Below are 21,058 nucleotides of genomic sequence, written 5' to 3'. Positions count from 1 at the left end.
CATCCCCTGCAGGGCAACAAAGCTAGTGTGACCGCTGTCCCCACCATCAACAACAAACATCAAGGCCGCAGGGCCGGCAGGCCTGAGGCCGGTGACTCCATACGACAACTAAACACTCCAAGTGAGTTCCAATATAAAAGGGCCCCGCAGGGCAAGAAAGCTAGTGAGACCTCTGTCCCCACCATCAACAAAAAACATCAAGGCCGCAGGGCCGGCAGGCCCGAGGCCGGTAGACTCCCATACGACAACTAAACACTCCAAGTGAGTTCAAATATAAAAGGGCCCCGCAGGGCAACAAAGCTAGTGTGACCGCTGTCCCCACCATCAACAAAAACATCAAGGCCGCAGGGCCGGCAGGCCTGAGGCCAGAGACTCCATACGACAACTAAACACTCCAAGTGAGTTCAAATATAAAAAGGGCCCCGCAGGCCAAGAAACTTAGTATGACCGCTGTCCCCGCCATCAGCAACAAACATCAAGGCCGCAGGGCCGGCAGGCCTGAGGCCGGTGACTCCATACGACAACTAAACACTCCAAGTGAGTTCCAATATAAAAAGGGCCCCGCAAATCAACAAAGCTAGTGTGACCGCTGTCCCCACCATCAACAACAAACATCAAGGCCGCAGGGCCGGCAGGCCTGAGGCCGGTGACTCCATACGACAACTAAACACTCCAAGTGAGTTCCAATATAAAAAGGGCCCTGCAGGCAAGAAAGCTAGTGAGACCTCTGTCCCCACCATCAACAAAAAAACATCAAGGCCGCAGGGCCGATAGGCCCGAGGCCAGAGACTCCCATACGACAACTAAACACTCCAAGTGAGTTCAAATATAAAAGGGCCCCGCAGGGCAACAAACTTAGTGTGACCGCTGTCCCCACCATCAGCAACAAACATCAAGGCCGCAGGGCCGGCAGGCGCGAGGCCGGTGACTCCATACGACAACTAAACACTCCAAGTGAGTTCCAATATAAAAGGGCCCCTGCAGGCCAAGAAAGCTAGTGAGACCTCTGTCCCCACCATCAACAAAAACATCAAGGCCGCAGGGCCGGCAGGCCTGAGGCCGGAGACTCCATACGACAACTAAACACTCCAAGTGAGTTCAAATATAAAAGGGCCCCGCAAATCAAAAACTTAGTGTGACCGCTGTCGCCACCATCACCAACAACCATCTCGGCCGCAGAGCCGGCAGGCCCGAGGCCGGTCTCTCCCATACGACAACTAAACACTCCAAGTGAGTTCCAATATAAAAGGGCCCCGCAGGGCAAGAAAGCTAGTGTTACCGCTGTCCCCACCATCAACAAAAATATCAGGGCCGCAGGGCCGGCAGGCCTGAGGCCGGAGACTCCCATACGACAACTTAACACTCCAAGTGAGTTCCAATATAAAGGGGCCACGCAGGGCAACAAGGCTTGTGTGACCACTGTCCCCACCATCAACAACAAACATCAAGGCCGCAGGGCCGGCAGGCCTGAGGCCGGAGACTCCCATACGACAACTAAACACTCCCAAGTGAGTTCCAATATAAATGGGCCCCGCAGGTCAAGAAAGCTCGGGTGACCTCTGTCCCCACCATCAACAAAAAACATCAAGGCCGCAGGGCTGGCAGGCCAGAGGCCGGAGACTCCCATACGACAACTAAACACTCCAAGTGAGTTCAAATATAAAAGGGCCCAGCAGGGCAAGAAACTTAGTATGACCGCTGTCCCCGCCATCAGCAACAAACATCAAGGCCGCAGGGCCGGCAGGCCTGAGGCCGGTGACTCCATACGACAACTAAACACTCCAAGTGAGTTCCAATATAAAAGGGCCCCGCAAATCAACAAAGCTAGTGTGACCGCTGTCCCCACCATCAACAACAAACATCAAGGCCGCAGGGCCGGCAGGCCTGAGGCCGGTGACTCCATACGACAACTAAACACTCCAAGTGAGTTCAAATATAAAAAGGGCCCCGCAAATCAAGAAACTTAGTATGACCGCTGTCCCCACCATCAGCAAAAACCATCAAGGCCGCATATGACGTGCTATTAATTGCTATTAGCGCTAATAGCACGCTTTCCCTAGACTTAGGATCTTTTAGATTTAGCACAATTGCATATGACGTGATAATATTTGCTATTAGCTCTAATAGCACGCTTTCCCTAGACTTGCTATTAATTGCTATTAGCGCTAATAGCACGCTTTCCCTAGACTTAGGATCTTTTTAGATTTCGCACAATTGCATATGACGTGCTAATAATTGCTATTAGCACTAATAGCGGTATTAGCGCTAATAGCACGCTTTCCCTAGTCTTAGCACAATTCCCTAGCACAATTGCATATGACGTGCTATTATTTGCTATTAGCGCTAATAGCGCTATTAGCACACTGTCCCTTGACTAAGAATCTTTTTACATTTAGCACAATTGCATATGACGTGCTATTATTTGCTATTAGCGCTATTAGCGCTAATAGCACGCTTTTCCTAGACTTAGAGTCTTTTTAGATTAGCACAATTGCATATGACGTGCTATTATTTGCTATTAGCGCTAATAGCACGCTTTCCCTAGACTTACAAACTTTTTAGATTTAGCACAATTGCATATTACGTGCTATTAATTGCTATTAGCGTTTAGTTGTCCCATACGACAACTAAACACTCCAAGTGAGTTCAATATAAAAGGGCCCTGCAGGCCAAGAAAGCTAGTGAGACCTCTGTCCCCACCATCAACAAAAAAACATCAAGGCCGCAGGGCCGGCAGGCCTGAGGCCGGAGACTCCATACGACAACTAAACACTCCAAGTGAGTTCAAATATAAAAAAGGGCCCCGCAGGGCAAAAACTTAGTGTGACCGCTGTCCCCACCATCATCAACAAACATGATCGCTGTCCCCGCCATCAGCAACAAACATCAAGGCCGCAGGGCCGGCATGCCCGAGGCCGGTGACTCCCATACGACAACTAAACACTCCAAGTGAGTTCCAATATAAAAGGGCCCCGCAGGGCAACAAAGCTAGTGTGACCGCTGTCCCCACCATCAACAACAAACATCAAGGCCGCAGGGCCGGCAGGCCTGAGGCCGGTGACTCCATACGACAACTAAACACTCCATGTGAGTTCCAATATAAAAAGGGCCCTGCAGGCCAAGAAAGCTAGTGAGACCTCTGTCCCCACCATCAACAAAAAACATCAAGGCCGCAGGGCCGGCAGGCCCGAGGCCGGAAGCTCCCATACGACACCTAAACACTCCAACTGAGCTCAAATATAAAAGCGCCCCGCAGGGCAAAAACTTAGTGTGACCGCTGTCCCCACCATCATCAACAAACATCAAGGCCGCAGGGCCGGCAGGCCCCGAGGCCGGTGACTCCCATACGACAACTAAACACTCCAAGTGAGTTCCAATATAAAAGGGCCCCGCAGGGCAACAAAGCTAGTGTGACCGCTGTCCCCACCATCAACAAAAACATCAAGGCCGCAGGGCCGGCAGGCCTGAGGCCAGAGACTCCATACGACAACTAAACACTCCAAGTGAGTTCAAATATAAAAAGGGCCCCGCAAATCAAGAAACTTAGTATGACCGCTGTCCCCGCCATCAGCAACAAACATCAAGGCCGCAGGGCCGGCAGGCCCGAGGCCGGTGACTCCCATACGACAACTAAACACTCCAAGTGAGTTCCAATATAAAAGGGCCCCGCAGGGCAACAAAGCTAGTGTGACCGCTGTCCCCACCATCAACAACAAACATCAAGGCCGCAGGGCCGGCAAGAGGGTCGATCCCGGTGGTCGCCGTATCATTAAAAAACAAACCAAGTGAGTTCCAATATAAAAGGCCCCCGCAGGGCAAGAAAGCTAGTGTGACCGCTGTCCCCACCATCAACAAAAAACATCAAGGCCGCAGGGCCGGCAGGCCCGAGGCCGGTGACTCCCATACGACAACTAAACACTCCAAGTGAGTTCAAATATAAAAGGGCCCCGCAGGGCAACAAAGCTAGTGTGACCGCTGTCCCCACCATCAACAAAAAACATCAAGGCCGCAGGGCCGGTAGGCCTGAGGCCGGAGATTCCCATACGACAACTAAACACTCCAAGTGAGTTCAAATATAAAAGGGCCCCGCAGGCCAAGAAACTTAGTATGACCGCTGTCCCCGCCATCAGCAACAAACATCAAGGCCGCAGGGCCGGCAGGCCTGAGGCCGGTGACTCCATACGACAACTAAACACTCCAAGTGAGTTCCAATATAAAAGGGCCCCGCAAATCAACAAAGCTAGTGTGACCGCTGTCCCCACCATCAACAACAAACATCAAGGCCGCAGGGCCGGCAGGCCTGAGGCCGGTGACTCCCATACGACAACTAAACACTCCAAGTGAGTTCCAATATAAAAAGGGCCCCGCAGGGCAAGAAAGCTAGTGAGACCTCTGTCCCCACCATCAACAAAAAACATCAAGGCCGCAGGGCCGGCAGGCCTGAGGCCGGTGACTCCCATACGACAACTAAACACTCCAAGTGAGTTCAAATATAAAAAGGGCCCCGCAAATCAAACAAACTTAGTGTGACCGCTGTCCCCACCATCAGCAACAAACATCAAGGCCGCAGGGCCGGCAGGCGCGAGGCCGGTGACTCCATACGACAACTAAACACTCCAAGTGAGTTCCAATATAAAAAGGGCCCTGCAGGCCAAGAAAGCTAGTGAGACCTCTGTCCCCACCATCAACAAAAAACATCAAGGCCGCAGGGCCGGCAGGCCTGAGGCCGGAGACTCCATACGACAACTAAACACTCCAAGTGAGTTCAAATATAAAAAAGGGCCCGCAATCAAAAACTTAGTGTGACCGCTGTCGCCACCATCATCAACAAACATCAAGGCCGCAGGGCCGGCAGGCCTGAGGCCGGTGACTCCATACGACAACTAAACACTCCAAGTGAGTTCCAATATAAAAGGGCCCTGCAGGTCAAGAAAGCTAGTGTTACCGCTGTCCCCACCATCAACAAAATATTAGGGCCGCAGGGCCGGCAGGCCTGAGGCCGGAGACTCCCATACGACAACTTAACACTCCAAGTGAGTTCCAATATAAAGGGGCCACGCAGGGCAACAAGGCTTGTGTGACCACTGTCCCCACCATCAACAAAAAACATCAAGGCCGCAGGGCCGGCAGGCCTGAGGCCGGAGACTCCCATACGACAACTAAACACTCCCAAGTGAGTTCCAATATAAATGGGCCCCGCAGGGCAACAAAGCTAGTGAGACCTCTGTCCCCACCATCAACAAAAACATCAAGGCCGCAGGGCTGGCAGGCCCGAGGCCGGAGACTCCCATACGACAACTAAACACTCCAAGTGAGTTCAAATATAAAAAGGCCCCGCAGGGCAAGAAACTTAGTATGACCGCTGTCCCCGCCATCAGCAACAAACATCAACGCCGCCCGGACGGCAGGCCTGCCGCCGGTGGCTCCCATACGACAACTAAACACTCCAAGTGAGTTCCAATATAAAAGGGCCCTGCAGGGCAACAAAGCTAGTGTGACCGCTGTCCCCACCATCAACAACAAACATCAAGGCCGCAGGGCCGGCAGGCCTGAGGCCGGTGACTCCCATACGACAACTAAACACTCCAAGTGAGTTCCAATATAAAAGGGCCCCCTGCAGGGCAAGAAAGCTAGTGAGACCTCTGTCCCCACCATCAACAAAAACCATCAAGGCCGCAGGGCCGGCAGGCCCTGAGGCCGGTGACTCCATACGACAACTAAACACTCCAAGTGAGTTCAAATATAAAAAGGGCCCTGCAGAAATCAAACAAACTTAGTGTGACCGCTGTCCCCACCATCAGCAACAAACATCAAGGCCGCAGGGCCGGCAGGCGCGAGGCCGGTGACTCCATACGACAACTAAACACTCCAAGTGAGTTCCAATATAAAAGGGCCCTGCAGGCCAAGAAAGCTAGTGAGACCTCTGTCCCCACCATCAACAAAAACATCAAGGCCGCAGGGCCGGCAGGCCTGAGGCCGGAGACTCCATACGACAACTAAACACTCCAAGTGAGTTCAAATATAAAAGTGCCCCGCAGGGCAAAAACTTAGTGTGACCGCTGTCGCCACCATCATCAACAAACATCAAGGCCGCAGGGCCGGCAGGCCCTGGAGGCCGGTGACTCCCATACGACAACTAAACACTCCAAGTGAGTTCCAATATAAAAGGGCCCCGCAGGGCAAGAAAGCTAGTGTTACCGCTGTCCCCACCATCAACAAAATATTAGGGCCGCAGGGCCGGCAGGCCTGAGGCCGGAGACTCCCATACGACAACTTAACACTCCAAGTGAGTTCCAATATAAAGGGGCCACGCAGGGCAACAAGGCTTGTGTGACCACTGTCCCCACCATCAACAAAAACATCAAGGCCGCAGGGCCGGCAGGCCTGAGGCCGGAGACTCCCATACGACAACTAAACACTCCCAAGTGAGTTCCAATATAAATGGGCCCCGCAGGGCAACAAAGCTAGTGAGACCTCTGTCCCCACCATCAACAAAAACATCAAGGCCGCAGGGCTGGCAGGCCCGAGGCCGGAGACTCCCATACGACAACTAAACACTCCAAGTGAGTTCAAATATAAAAGGGCCCTGCAAATCAAGAAACTTAGTGTGACCGCTGTCCCCACCATCAGCAAAAACATCAAGGCCGCAGGGCCGGCAGGCCTGAGGCCGGTGACTCCCATACGACAACTAAACACTCCAAGTGAGTTCCAATATAAAAGGGCCCTGCAGGGCAACAAAGCTAGTGTGACCGCTGTCCCCACCATCAACAAAAAACATCAAGGCCGCAGGGCCGGCAGGCCTGAGGCCAGAGACTCCATACGACAACTAAACACTCCAAGTGAGTTCAAATATAAAAGGGCCCCGCAGGGCAGGAAACTAAGTATGACCGCTGTCCCCACCAAGAACAACAAACATCAAGGCCGCAGGGCCGTCAGGCCCGAGGCCGGTGACTCCATACGACAACTAAACACTCCAAGTGAGTTCAAATAAAAAGGGTTTACCCGCAGGGCAAGAAACTTAGTATGACCGCTGTCCCCACCATCAGCAAAAACCATCAAGGCCGCATATGACGTGCTATTAATTGCTATTAGCGCTAATAGCACGCTTTCCCTAGACTTAGGATCTTTTTAGATTTAGCACAATTGCATATGACGTGTTATTATTTGCTATTAGCTCTAATAGCACGCTTTCCCTAGACTTGCTATTAATTGCTATTAGCGCTAATAGCACGCTTTCCCTAGACTTAGGATCTTTTTAGATTTCGCACAATTGCATATGACGTGCTAATAATTGCTATTAGCACTAATAGCGGTATTAGCGCTAATAGCACGCTTTCCCTAGACTTAGCACAATTCCCCAGCACAATTGCATATGACGTGCTATATTATTTGCTATTAGCGCTAATAGCGCTATTAGCACACTGTCCCTTGACTAAGAATCTTTTTACATTTAGCACAATTGCATATGACGTGCTATTATTTGCTACTAGCGCTATTAGCGCTAATAGCACGCTTTTCCTAGACTTAGAGTTTTTTTAGATTAGCACAATTACATATGGCGTCCTATTATTTGCTATTAGCGCTAATAGCACGCTTTCCCTAGACTTACAAACTTTTTAGATTTAGCACAATTGCATATTACGTGCTATTAATTGCTATTAGCGCTAATAGCGCTATTAGCGCTAATAGCACGCTTTCCCTAGACTTATAATCTTTTTAGATTTAGCACAATTGCATATGACGTGCTATTATTATTTGCTATTTAATAGCGCTATTAGCGCTAATAGCACGCTTTCCCTAGACTTAGAATAGTTTTACATTTAGCACAATTGCATATGACGTGCTATTAATTGCTATTAGCGCTAATAGCTATTAGCGCTAATAGCACGCTTTCCCTAGACTTAGAATCTTTTTTACATTTAGCACAATTGCACATGACGTGCTATTAGTTGCTATTAGCGCTATTAGCGCTAATAGCACGCTTTCCCTAGACTTAGAATCTTTTTAGATTTAGCAGAATTGCATATGACGTGCTATTATTTGCTATTAGCGCTAATAGCGCTATTAGCGCTAATAGCACGCTTTCCCTAGACTTAGAATCGTTTTACATTTAGCACAATTGCATATGACGCGCCGTGAATGGCTAGAGGCGCGAATAGCGCTATTAGCGCTAATAACACGCTTTCCCTAGACTTAGAATCTTTTTACATTTAGCACAATTGCACATGACGTGCTATTATTTGCTATTAGCGCTAATAGCGCTATTAGCGCTAATAGCACGCTTTCCCTAGACTTACAAACTTTTTAGATTTAGCACAATTGCATATGACGTGCTATTATTTGCTGTTAGCGCTAGCACGCTTTCCCTAGACTTTAGATTTAGCACAATTGCATATTACGTGCTATTAATTGCTATTAGCACTAATAGCGCTATTAGCGCTAATAGCACGCTTTCCCTAGACTTAGAATCTTTTTACATTTAGCACAATTGCATATGACGTGCTATTATTTGCTATTAGCGCTAATAGCGCTATTAGCTCTAATAGCACGCTTTCCCTAGACTTACAAACTTTTTAGATTTAGCACAATTGCATATGACGTGCTATTATTTGCTATTAGCGCTAATAGAGCTATTAGCGCTAATAGCACGCTTTCCCTAGACTTAGAATCTTTTTAGATTTAGCACAATTGCATATTACGTGCTATTAATTGCTATTAGCGCTAATAGCGCTAATAGCACGCTTTCCCTAGACTTAGAATCTTTTTAGATTTAGCACAATTGCATATGACGTGCTATTATTTGCTATTAGCGCTAATAGCGCTATTAGCGCTAATAGCACGCTTTCCCTGAGACTTAGAATCTTTTTAGATTTAGCACAATTGCATATGAAGTGCTATTATTTGCTATTAGCGCTAATAGCGCTATTAGCGCTAATAGCACGCTTTCCCTAGACTTAGAATCTTTTTAGATTTAGCACAATTGCATATGACGTGCTATTATTTGCTATTAGCGCTAATAGCGCTATTAGCGCTAATAGCACGCTTTCCCTGAGACTTAGAATCTTTTTAGATTTAGCACAATTGCATATGACGTGCTATTATTTGCTATTAGCGCTAATGGCGCTATTAGCGCTAATAGCCCGCTTTCCCTGGACTTACAAACTTTTTAGATTTAGCACAATTGCATATGACGTGCTATTACTTGCTATTAGCGTTATTGACATATTTGCAAATGAGGCTCTAATAACTGCTAAAACGCTAAAAGTGGTATGGTAATAGCAGTTTTAACGGATTTTTTCATTAGCGTTGCTATTAGCACTATAATGCATAGAGATAGCATACTAATTAAATGCTAATAGCATTGTTAGCATAATAGCGCTAATTCTGCTATAAGCCATCATCGCACCTTCCTCCATAATAGATAACATATATACGAATTGGAAATTCCATGCCGTATTTGCAAACAAAGCACCAAAACGGAGCACTATAATAGGAAACATAAGAATTAGAAATTTCATGCTGTATTTTCAAACAAAGCACCAAAACGGAGCACTACAATAATAACATAGGAATTTCAAAAATCCCATGCTATATTTCCAAACAAAGCACCAAAACGGAGCACTATAATAGATAACATAAGAATTTAAAAAAATCCCATGCCGTATTTGCAAACAAAGCACCAAAACGGAGCACTATAATAGGAAACATAAGAATTAGAAATTTCATGCTGTATTTCCAAACAAGGCACCAAAACGGAGCACTATAATAGGAAGCATAAGAATTAGAAATTTCATGCTGTATTTTTAAACAAAGCACCAAAACGGAGCAATATAATAGATAACATAAGAATGAAAAATGCCATGCCGTATTTGCAAACAAAGCACCAAAAACGGAGCACTATAATAGGAAACATTAGAAATTTCATGCTGTATTTCCAAACAAAGCACCAAACCGGAGCAGTACAATAATAACATAGGAATTTCAAAAATCCCATGCTATATTTCCAAACAAAGCACCAAAACGGAGCACTATAATAGATAACATAAGAATTTAAAAAAATCCCATGCCGTATTTGCAAACAAAGCACCAAAACGGAGCACTATAATAGGAAACATAAGAATTAGAAATTTCATGCTGTATTTCCAAACAAGGCACCAAAACGGAGCACTATAATAGGAAGCATAAGAATTAGAAATTTCATGCTGTATTTTTAAACAAAGCACCAAAACGGAGCAATATAATAGATAACATAAGAATGAAAAATGCCATGCCGTATTTGCAAACAAAGCACCAAAAACGGAGCACTATAATAGGAAACATTAGAAATTTCATGCTGTATTTCCAAACAAAGCACCAAACCGGAGCAGTACAGCACTATAATAGAAACATAACTAGTGGCAAACCTAGCTGGGACGTGTTGGTGTTGTGGAGGTATCTGAGCTCTGCAAAATGTCCCAAAACGTTCCATAGGGCCTGCACTTTGGCTCGTTTTTTGCAGGTTTACATGGTCCAATAATCACAAGATGACTGACATGTGGTAACAAAGGAAGCAGTCACTGCAATTTGATTATGTCCCATATGATTGGCCATTCAAGACACCCCTGTGAATATACTATAGCGGCCTTTTCAAAATATAATACCTGTTTGCTTGACTGTATTGACAATACCCGGGAACAATACACACAGTATATGCATTGGACAAACTTTTTACAATAAGCATGATAAGTGATGATGTGACCTCCAGATTTATACATCGTTCGTCTCGCACACTGACAACATTTGATTGAATGGACTGTAGGCTACTGCGCCGTGATTACGGTGAAGGACACCGGTTCAAATCCTTTGTTTGGAGCCAATCGATAAAAAGCATGCAGGGCTTCTATACCCATGTACAGTTTATCCCTACATAACCTATGTCTTGAATACGCTGGCAAAGTCATGTAACAATCGGATTAATACTATATAGCAGTAGGTAAAAACAAGTTTTGAATAATCCGCTCTATAAAGTCCCATTCAGTGATCCCAGCGAAAGTGAAAAAAAATCAAATTGTTACGTTTATAAATTTTTTGAATTTTGAAAAACAAATGGCAAAAAAACAAAACAGGAAAACGACAGTATTGACGAAGTTGAAGCCCCATTCTAATACATGTAGCTAATTTATATACTGTCAGTACCGGTATATAAATTACAGACTCACGTAAATGCATTATTTTTTGTCTTAGACACACGGTTTTCGCCTGAACCACTGCACTAGCAAGCTATGTTAGCACATCTATGACAATGACGAAAGGTACAAAATCAGCCATAGGCCTTTAGATAGCAGAAGACACAAAAGTGGTGTTTTATGACCTTTGACATTCTTTTGTGGCGAGTGACATGGTCTTTCAATTCACGCCGAGTGTCCTTGACAGGTTTGACTATGCTTCAGTGGTCATGAAAGAATTCAAAAGATAACCTCTGCCCCAATAATCCCAAGCAATTGTCTGAAACTGCTCCTCGGATCATAAGAACTCAGTCCTCAAATGATAGTCATAATAATGTCCAAAATTTTGATGATTTTTACGATCGTCGGGATGAAAAAAAATCAAAAAATCACTGAATGGGCCTTTAGTTCCCTCTTCTTACCCTGGCAATATAAATCAAAGAAAAATAAAGAAAGAAAACAAGAAAAGAAAATTAACCAAATTAAGGGATCTGGAATGAGCGTTTTGAGCGTTTCGATAGTATTTTTGTGGGACATGAGAGCACATCAGACATATCGAATTGCATTCTGAATACGAAGAATGTCTTTCTGATATCAAATAAATTTCATGTTTTGAAATTCACGATATAATACAAATTTTATGACAAATTATTAAAATTTGATATTTTTCACATTTTTGATCAATAACAGTCCTCGAAGTAAATATCTTAAATCTAATGTTATATTCTTAAACAGTCCTTGGCATGATACCATACATGTATAGGCCTATGTATAGTAAATTTGTCTGCTTTATCTGTTTTGTGCTGTTTAAGCAAATAGTTAAACATAATTTCCATAAAATGTAAGCTTTTATTGTCAGCTAGATATGTCCCCTTTTAATTTTGAGCAGAACAAGTGAGGTAAAGCAAAGAAAATTGAAATTTACTACTACTAGCGCCAATGAATGTTATACGATTGTAAAACGGTACGATCCTCTGGGTGTGTGTGTGCGTATGTGTGTCCTGCACGCGTATTTTTTTTCTGCAACTATAACGGGACGCAATACGATACCGGTATGTTATAAGAATCAAACTTACAAGAAAGATGGCTCTTGTCAAATCCTACAATTCTGTCAGAGAAAATATGCATATTTGCATTAAATTTTTAATTAATTGACATAATTGATTAATTAATAAATATTTTATTTAATGATTTACCATAATTCCAAATATGTCAAACAATATGTCAAATTAAAGCTAATGAAATGCTTTATAAATTGGTCAGAGCGCATTTTGCAGAATGCATTTAGTACTTTAGTTACATGATTCCAAACATTCTATTCCATTTTTTTGCTATACACGCATAGGAGCTGTACTTTTAAAATCCGCGCCTAATCAATAATAATAGTCTTTCACTCCATTGTCAAAGTACTGTGCTCCCTGTAGCATTATGGAGTGACCAGGTCCTAGAGTGTGATGGTTTTGTAGCAGATGACAGTGCTCATTCAAGCCTGTCAAGGTCAGTTAGTAGCCACTTGCTGAATGGATGGCCATGATCAGCTATCAAAGAGATGCCTTGTGCAGCTGCCAATCGCAGTAGAGGTTTGATAACATTTTGTTAAAAACCCAAATGTGATATAAGGACAAAGCTGTGCATGTTGGTACTTAATTGTTTGGATTCTTACGTTGAAATTCCCTTGTATTAGTATTTTTATGTGTAGTGTATAGTGGTCATAAATTATATAGCTTTTAAATTTTGGGCATTTTTGCTCTGTTGCACTGTACCATTATGGAATTTGAGCAAATCAATTACCGACACAAGCAGGTATATACAGTGTATTATTTTATTTTTATTTCGTATCTCAGGAGCACAGCTCACTTGGTAAGGCATCAGAATTTGGTACACTAGCGCTTCGAACTTTAAATCGGAAGGTGGTGAGTTCGAGCCTCATCACGGTCACATTAATTTTATAAACCAAATATTGTTCGAACTTTTCATATTTGTTTTTCTTTTATTGTTTCTTTTCTTTGTCTTTTTTTTTTTCTTGTTTTCTTTATTTTTCTTTGATCCATATTGCCAGTGTAAGGAGAGGAGGGAACTAACGGCCCATTCAGTGATTTTTTTTTCATCCGGACGATCGTAAAAATCCTCAAAATTCAGATTTTGTACAAGACTGCGGAACTCAGTCTTCAATGATATAGTCAGTAATAATCTTTTGGTCATTATATGACTATCATCATTTGACGACTGAGTTCTTATGATACATCATCCGAAGAGCAGTTTCAGACAATTGCTTGGGATTGTTGGGGCAGAGGTTATCTTTTGAATTCTTTCATGACCACCGAAGCAGAGTTAAACCTGTCAAGGACACTCGGCGTGAATTGAACTGACCATGTCACTCGCCACAAAAGAATGTCAAAGGTCATAAAACATCAACTTGGTGTCTTCTGCTAGTGGTTCAGCCCTAAGCCATGTAGGCCTATTTAAGACAAAAATAATGCATTTACGTGAATCTGTAATTTATATACTGACAGTATATATAAATTAGCTACATGTATTTGAATGGGGCTTCAACTTCGTCAATACTGCCGTTTTCTTGGGTTTTGTGCCAATTTTTTCATTAAATTTTTTATAAAAGTAACAATTTGATTTTTTTTTCACTTTCGCTGGGATCACTGAATGGGGCTTTGCAACGCGATATATTTCAAATCTTGTATTCACCTACTGTTATAGCATTAATCCGATTATTACACAACCTCGCCAGCGTATTCAAGACATCCAATGCAAATAATCACCTAGATTATGACGTATCATACCGTAAATATGGCGGAGTACTCAAATTCATTCAACAAAAGCATGATTACAAGCTATTGCAATCTAACGCGACAGCTCGTCTCACACACATAACAAATGCACAAATACGATCAAATAGGTGTTGTGCCATGATTACGGTGAAGGACACCGGTTCAATTCCTTTGTATCGAGCCAATCAATAATTTCACGCACATCCTCTATTATTGCCCAATTAATATTGCCCGGGATGATTGCACACTGTAAAAGAGCTATTGTTATAATGTTTGATGAAATCGTGTTTAACTACCGTATTTGCTTAAGAACGGCACAATACAGATAAAGCAGACAGATTGACTACATGTGGTACATGTATATACATATTAATAGAGGGAATGTGTGTGAGTCGAGTATTACCTAATTATAATAGGGGCGTATCCAAAAATGAATTCACGCCCCTTTCAAATGTCGAGCCAAAGTGCAGGCCCTATGCCCTGGTCATGAGGTTTGTTGTCACCGAGTTTGAGCCCCATACCCTTTACAGATGTCCAGAAAATACTTTTCTAAGATTTGATCTCTGCATGACCTTTGACCTGACCCCTGCAAAATGTTCCCGTGGTCCTGAGATTTGTTGCACCGAGTTTGAGCCACATACCCCTTACAGATGTCCAGATAATGCAATTTTAAGATTTTACCCCTTTAATGACCTTTCACCCCGATTCTGTACACAAGTTATAGGCGCGTGATATAGACGATGCATATATGCAAACGACATCATAAGTTGTACTATATAATATGTGGCAGAAGAAGCATTTTGAAGGTATACATTTATACGCCAAAATGATAGGCCTTTACTCTTCAAATTTAACATATCCAACTTTTTTGGTATTTATCTTAGCAAGGGCCCCTATAGACGAATCTAAATTCACGCATTCCTACACCTGACTAGCAGCCTTTAGTTGGGTAGCCGTCGGCTGCAATGCACTCAAAATGTGAAATGATTCGGCCTTGGCGGAAATTTTAAACTGCATTCCATCACCCGTTTTACACCTTAATACATAATAATCGGATTAACTACACGCGGTATCTATGCTTTGATGTACTTCTCGTCCTTGCATCTTCTCTAGGTGTTAGGCGGCTTTTATTTGCACAATGGGGCGCTCAAAACACCAGGTTGGTGCTAGCGGCTACCCAAAGATGTCCGACCAAATCCTGACCATGACTTGGCTACTTGGATTCGTCTATAGTATGTCGCAAAATGTAATAAAAATTGTGTTTACATATACAAAATAATGAAAGAAAAAACGATATAATAAACTGCTTTATTAAGGCGTAGTACTTAAATAATAATTTTGTCTGAATGATAAAGATGTATCTTATAGCTCTCAATGGTGTAGCCATTTCTCTTGGGTTGACTTTGAAAAAGTAGACATTTTTACAAAATTTTTGGACTTTATTTTCCTAGAAAGCATAAAAACCTCGTCAATCGCGAAAATGATCAAATTTTGACTTTTTTGACCGAAAAAAACCTGGTTTTTGAAGGTTAATTTTACGGGGGGGGGGGGTTTCTTTGGGTGTTGAGTTAACCCAACTCATTTAAAGAGGTTCAACCACGGAACCCCCCTGTAAAGACCACATATAGGCCTACTAAATTTAATTCCACATTACTGGTCGAACACGATAAGATTTCGGTTAATAATACATAGAAAGTTTTCTGATAGCGCTCTCATAGGTCTTTGAACCTGTCTGCAGCCCTCTAGCTTTTGATTCAACAAGTTACCCTTTTTTGGGGGGGGGGGGTGGCGGTGTACAACCTTCAAGTAATTATTTTGTGTAAGCTAACCCTAAGCCTATTCATAAGCCTCCTTGCATGATCGCCTGTCGAACATTTTCTGCAAAATTTTGTTGATAAAATTGTTCTGAATTCGAAAATTGCAGGGCTTGTGTGGGCGCATTCCAGTGTGGAAAAAGGGTCAATGTCAGTTTCAATTATAACAATCTCCATGGCAACACCCACGTGATCCCAGATTTCCAAGGATGCCAGGCAAATATTTCAAATGAATTTGTGCTTCTTTTGTCCTATTTGCCATCAAGATTTCATATGGAAACAGTTCAGACCCAGAACAGGATCATGTCAGAAATTAATATTTTGTTCTGGGTCTGATTATTCGGACTACATATAGGGCATAAAAGGTGATACATGCACATACCTGATACCTCGCCGTATTATACGATAGGCCTATGTACAATGTACCTCTTCTAGTTCATAGTACTACATCAGTACATGTAGGCCTACTAAAGTAGGGCACTATCCAAATTTTGTAAATCTGAAACGTATCGTAACCAAAAATCTGGCAGCGAGTCCAGGCATCGTACATCAACAACGTTTACGCGGATGCGCATGATGCAGTCATGTCTACAGTAGAATTCATCTCGACCTGTGCAGGACTTAACCCCATTAAAAGCTATTAAACCAAGATAACCCTCATTGAAACAGCTCAACTGATTAAATCGGATCTTCTCTGGTTGTGCACAAGTGTCTGTTTTCATGTGCGATATCAGTCACCTACCTGGACAACCGATTCTTTAGAAATGCTTAGTCGCGCTAAAAGTCGATCGATACATGTTAAAATCAGCACAATTCAGAGATACACCTTTTTGCTATGAAAATAATTTTCTCGGTCAAATATAAAGCAATATTTTTTTTTTTCTTCAGTAATGTCAGTTAAAAACTTGGTGCTTGGATATACATTTTTTTAAATCCTGGTGTTAAAATTAAGCATCAAATTGTATCTTTTAGTGTGATATTTTTGATTTTTATAGGCCTTGAGTCCGCCTGCGAGCTTTTTACGGAATTGATTTTTTAGCGTCTCAAACTAATATAGTTTGCTAAGGCTGAGTTCACATAGAAGTATACGGTATACGGTATTCGCTATACGAAATACGCTCATTCGATCAGGCTGAGTTCATATAGGAGTATACTATGTGAACTCAGCCTGATCGAATGAGCGTATTTCGTAGAGCGAATAGCGAGTATGTCAGTTTACCCATTTTCTTCGTCTTATCAAATGCTTGTAAATTTACTTCTTGAGGTCACATTGCATTCAATGAGGTGTCATAATGTGCAGAATTAGATAGTGCATCTATTAAAAAAATGAATTTGCCCACATATGGTTTAGGTTTTTAAAATTTGGACGCTATACGCTGCACTAAAATCGAACACGCGCGATTCCCACTACACTATACTATACGCAGGTATACGGCCTTTCGAATAGCTCTTATGTGACCCGGTACTATGAAATTACCTTGCTCGATTTAATCTATACGCGTGCACCTGCAAAACGTGCATCGTATACCCGAATAGTATACTTCTATGCGATCGTAGCCTTATGTGACCCGGTACTATGAAATTGCCTTGCTCGATTGAACTATATACGCGTGCACCGTAAAACGTGCACCGTATACCCGAATAGTATACTTCTATGTGAACGCAGCCTAAAGAAAGATATTTCCCACCTCTGTAAAGCACATCGTGTGGGTCTATATATTATAGTTTTGTCAGAATTTCCGTTTTTATTTTACCCTTTTTTCCCTTCATGCTCTGAAAATGTCAAACTCGGTGCTTTTATCTCCGAGTGCGCAACCAGCAGAAATAGTCGATATTTTCATTGTTGTCATCCAGGGCAATTTTCCATTGAAAAGCAAAGATCATGAAGATTGCCCGACTAGCGATTTGGTAGCCCAAATCCCCAATTGGGTTTTCTGGTAAATGAGGTGAATTTTAAAAATTTGCACCCGTGATAGCCTGCAATTTCAATTTATATGGATTCCATGATTATGAAAACCATTTTGTCTGTCTGTGTGTTTGTTTACCTAGGTTAGTCCGTATTAAAAGACGCACGCTTGAGGTTCATGAAAATCCACGGTCCAAACCTAGAAAAATTAGCGTGTTATTATAGGGGATTTTAATCTTCTGTCCCTCCTATCTCCATGTGAATTTTGTATGACCTACCCACCCCCCCCCCATCGTGGGTTGCCATTTTCATTACACCCTTCAGACTTGTGTTCGGGTTTCTGTAGAGATTCATCAGTGTTCGGGTTTGTTTTTAATTTGACATGTAGGCCTATATATAGGCCTAACCATATTTGTCATAATTAAGCGCTATACCTAAATGTATAGCTATGCTATATATTATTATGTAATATCATGTACATGTAGGCCTATAGGGTGGGGTGGGTGCAGAGGTGTGTGAGGTGGGTAGTGGGGTGTATGTAGGGAAACTTTGGTGTGGTAATCAACACACTTTAACCATGACTTTCAATGCAAGGCTTATTGTTGCCACAAATGTTTTTTTTTTTTTTCCTTAAGGTTATTTAATAAGTTTTTATAAACTTCCATGTTTAACCTGGTATTGTTTTGGCTGCTTCATTAGGGCCTATGACTTTCGGTGGGTTTCCAAAAGCAGTTTCAAACAAACACAAACAAAAGGCACCATACCCAGTCACCTTCATGACAATTGAAACACTACGTCAAGTATTAACATCCAAGTTATTCTGTTTTTAAGGCAAGCAATTTTAAATAATTGCTTGAACAGGTTTTTGTTTAAAAACAAAAACCTGTTTAAGTTAACAATGAAAATGAATGGTTCTTATAAGGCACAATCTCTGATGAGGAACTCAAAGCGCGTAAAGCACGAAATTTACAAACAAACATAAAAACAATCAATTTATAAAGATGTTTAAAACAAAAACCTGTTTAAGTTAACAATGATAATGAACGGTTCTTATAAGCCACAATCTCTGATGGTTCTTATAAGGACAATCTATTTCTGGCGTTTAAATAACGAAAGTGTGGGGCGCCAGTTACGCCGGGGCGTTACGAAGGTTATTTCTTTGGAAGTGTGTTCCAAACAGTTTGCTTGATCATAAAACATACAGCGTAATATAATGTTTTGTAAAAGAAAGTTTTGTTTAAAATATTGCCCAATTGCATGTAAGCCTTCGGGCAAAGTTGTTTTGAGGAGAAGCAAATTTCAACACATTGGTCCGAATCACTCACGTGATGATGAAATATCCTCATCGTGCTATAAACATGATCAGTATAGGAGCGCTATTAGGCCTGGGAATTTCGTTGCTATATTGAAGTTCTGGCAACACTGTATCATGCCGGTATTCCTATTAAACCCAGGGATATCGATCCACAATGCTAGTATTATTAGCCTTATATTTCACGCGTTGATTTTGAAAAAATTTCAGCCGGTGAAAAAATGGTGAAATCAAAACGTAAATTCTGACAAAACTATGATATATCGCTCACGGTGATGTGCGTTAGAAAGTTGGGAAAAATCCTTCATTAGCGAACTATATTACTTTGAAAAGCTAAAAGGTTGATCCAAGAAAAGGCTCGCGGGCAGAGTTTAAGCCTATCAAAATCGAAAATCTTACACGAAATGACTGAATTTCACGCCTAAGTTTAACACTAGGAAAAAAAAAAAAAAAATAAGTATCAAGCACTACAATTTGACCTGACATTTACTGAAAAAATAAAAATGATTGCATTTCATTTGGCCGAGGAAATTAATTTTACATTGAAAAGGTGTAACTCAAAATTTAGCTCATTTCAACACCAAATTCGATCGTTTGTATTGCCACATTAAATGACTGAGTGAGCCTTGCTAAACAAAAGAATCTGTTGTCCAGGTTGCTAACTGATATCGCAATAAAGCTGGTATTATAGCTTCAGTTGGGTAACCGATTATAAAGGAAACGAAAGGAAACAATGGTATGTGTACCTTTGTTCACGAAATGAGACAATGGCGTGCTTTTTGTAAACCAGCATTCTTGAAAAGGAGCAACATAATGATTGTTGACTTAACACGGTTTGGATATAATTTCTTCATATTTTTGGTTTTATCTGTCGTTTACATATCCTTCCTAAAACACAAAAGTGCGACCCTCTCCAAACACCTAAATTAGCTAAAAATTTAGGACATGTTACAAAACTATATTGTCTAGAATTTTAGAAGAGTACTTTTAATATTGGCCGGTTATTTTTCACACAGCGACGTTAACTAGGCAATGTTCTATTACCTATAACATTAACTAAAACACCAAAGTACGAATATTTCCAAACATCTAAATTAGCTAAAAATTTAGGACATGTTAAAAAACTATATTTTCTAGAACTTTAGAAGAGTACTTTTAATATTGGCCGGTTATTTTTCACACAGCGACGTTAACTAGTCATATCCCCATACTTTTAACGTAGGGCTATTTGTAGAGGTCACGCGACAATAGGAAAGAGCACTGTGTATTGTGTATAGGAAAACGGACAGTAACTGCAGTATGGATGGTTCGAAGTGATGGTAGTCATACGCTCCGAATCCGATGAGGGCGACATTTGCTGTGTTTCAGTGCTTTGTTTGAGTGCTTTGTTCGTAAACGGAGCAAATATTTCTGTCCCTAAATCGTGCAGCACATGCCTTTGACCCCAAATGGGTCATGTCACATTTAAGGGTGGTCTTAACCCTGGAATTATGGAAACTTTCGGGCTTCATAACTGCTAAATCATTAGTCTAAAGAATATAAAAATATACATTTTTAGACTGGAAATGACCTGCTGAATTCATCAGTGAGGTCCAATTTGGGCCAAAATGCTAAATTTTGGAGAAAATCCCCCAAAACGGGTTTTTTGGCCCAAATATTTTCGTGCAACGTAACAAAAAAATTGTTTGGCCAAAAATTTTTTTATTAATTTTAAAAACTAGATAAAAATATCTAGGGACCGTTTTTTTTATTTTCTTGAATTTTGACCAACTTTGAGAAATTTGCACCAAAAATGGACAAAAAAGGCAAAATTTTCAAAAAAAAAGCCTGATTTTCGGCCAAACTTCAAATATTTTTGGTGAAGTTGGTCAAAATTCAAAAAAAATGAAAAAACGGTCCCTTTTTGGTCATAATCGGTCAAATAATGAAGGAGCTAGAGCAAATTATGTTAAATGTTGACAAAAAGAAAGAAAGAAGAAGAAGAAAGAAAGAAACCGCTGAGAAACAGGAGTCTAGCCGCCGCTCGGCTAGACTAATAC

At 42.0% G+C, this 21,058-nt stretch overlaps 1 protein-coding gene across 1 annotated transcript in view; it reads right to left on the bottom strand.

Moving 5' to 3' along the window:
• The window catches only part of LOC140157337 (phospholipid scramblase family member 5-like), a 72,565-nt gene that overhangs the window by 25,767 nt on the left and 25,740 nt on the right, over positions 1-21,058 (bottom strand). The gene's annotated exons all lie outside the window — the stretch shown is intronic.

The sequence above is a fragment of the Amphiura filiformis genome, chromosome 7 (genome assembly GCF_039555335.1).
Source record: "Amphiura filiformis chromosome 7, Afil_fr2py, whole genome shotgun sequence".
Taxonomy (NCBI): Eukaryota; Metazoa; Echinodermata; class Ophiuroidea; order Amphilepidida; family Amphiuridae; genus Amphiura; species Amphiura filiformis.
The sequence above is the reverse complement of the archived record's forward strand: the minus strand, read 5'-3'. Positions and strand labels throughout refer to the sequence as shown.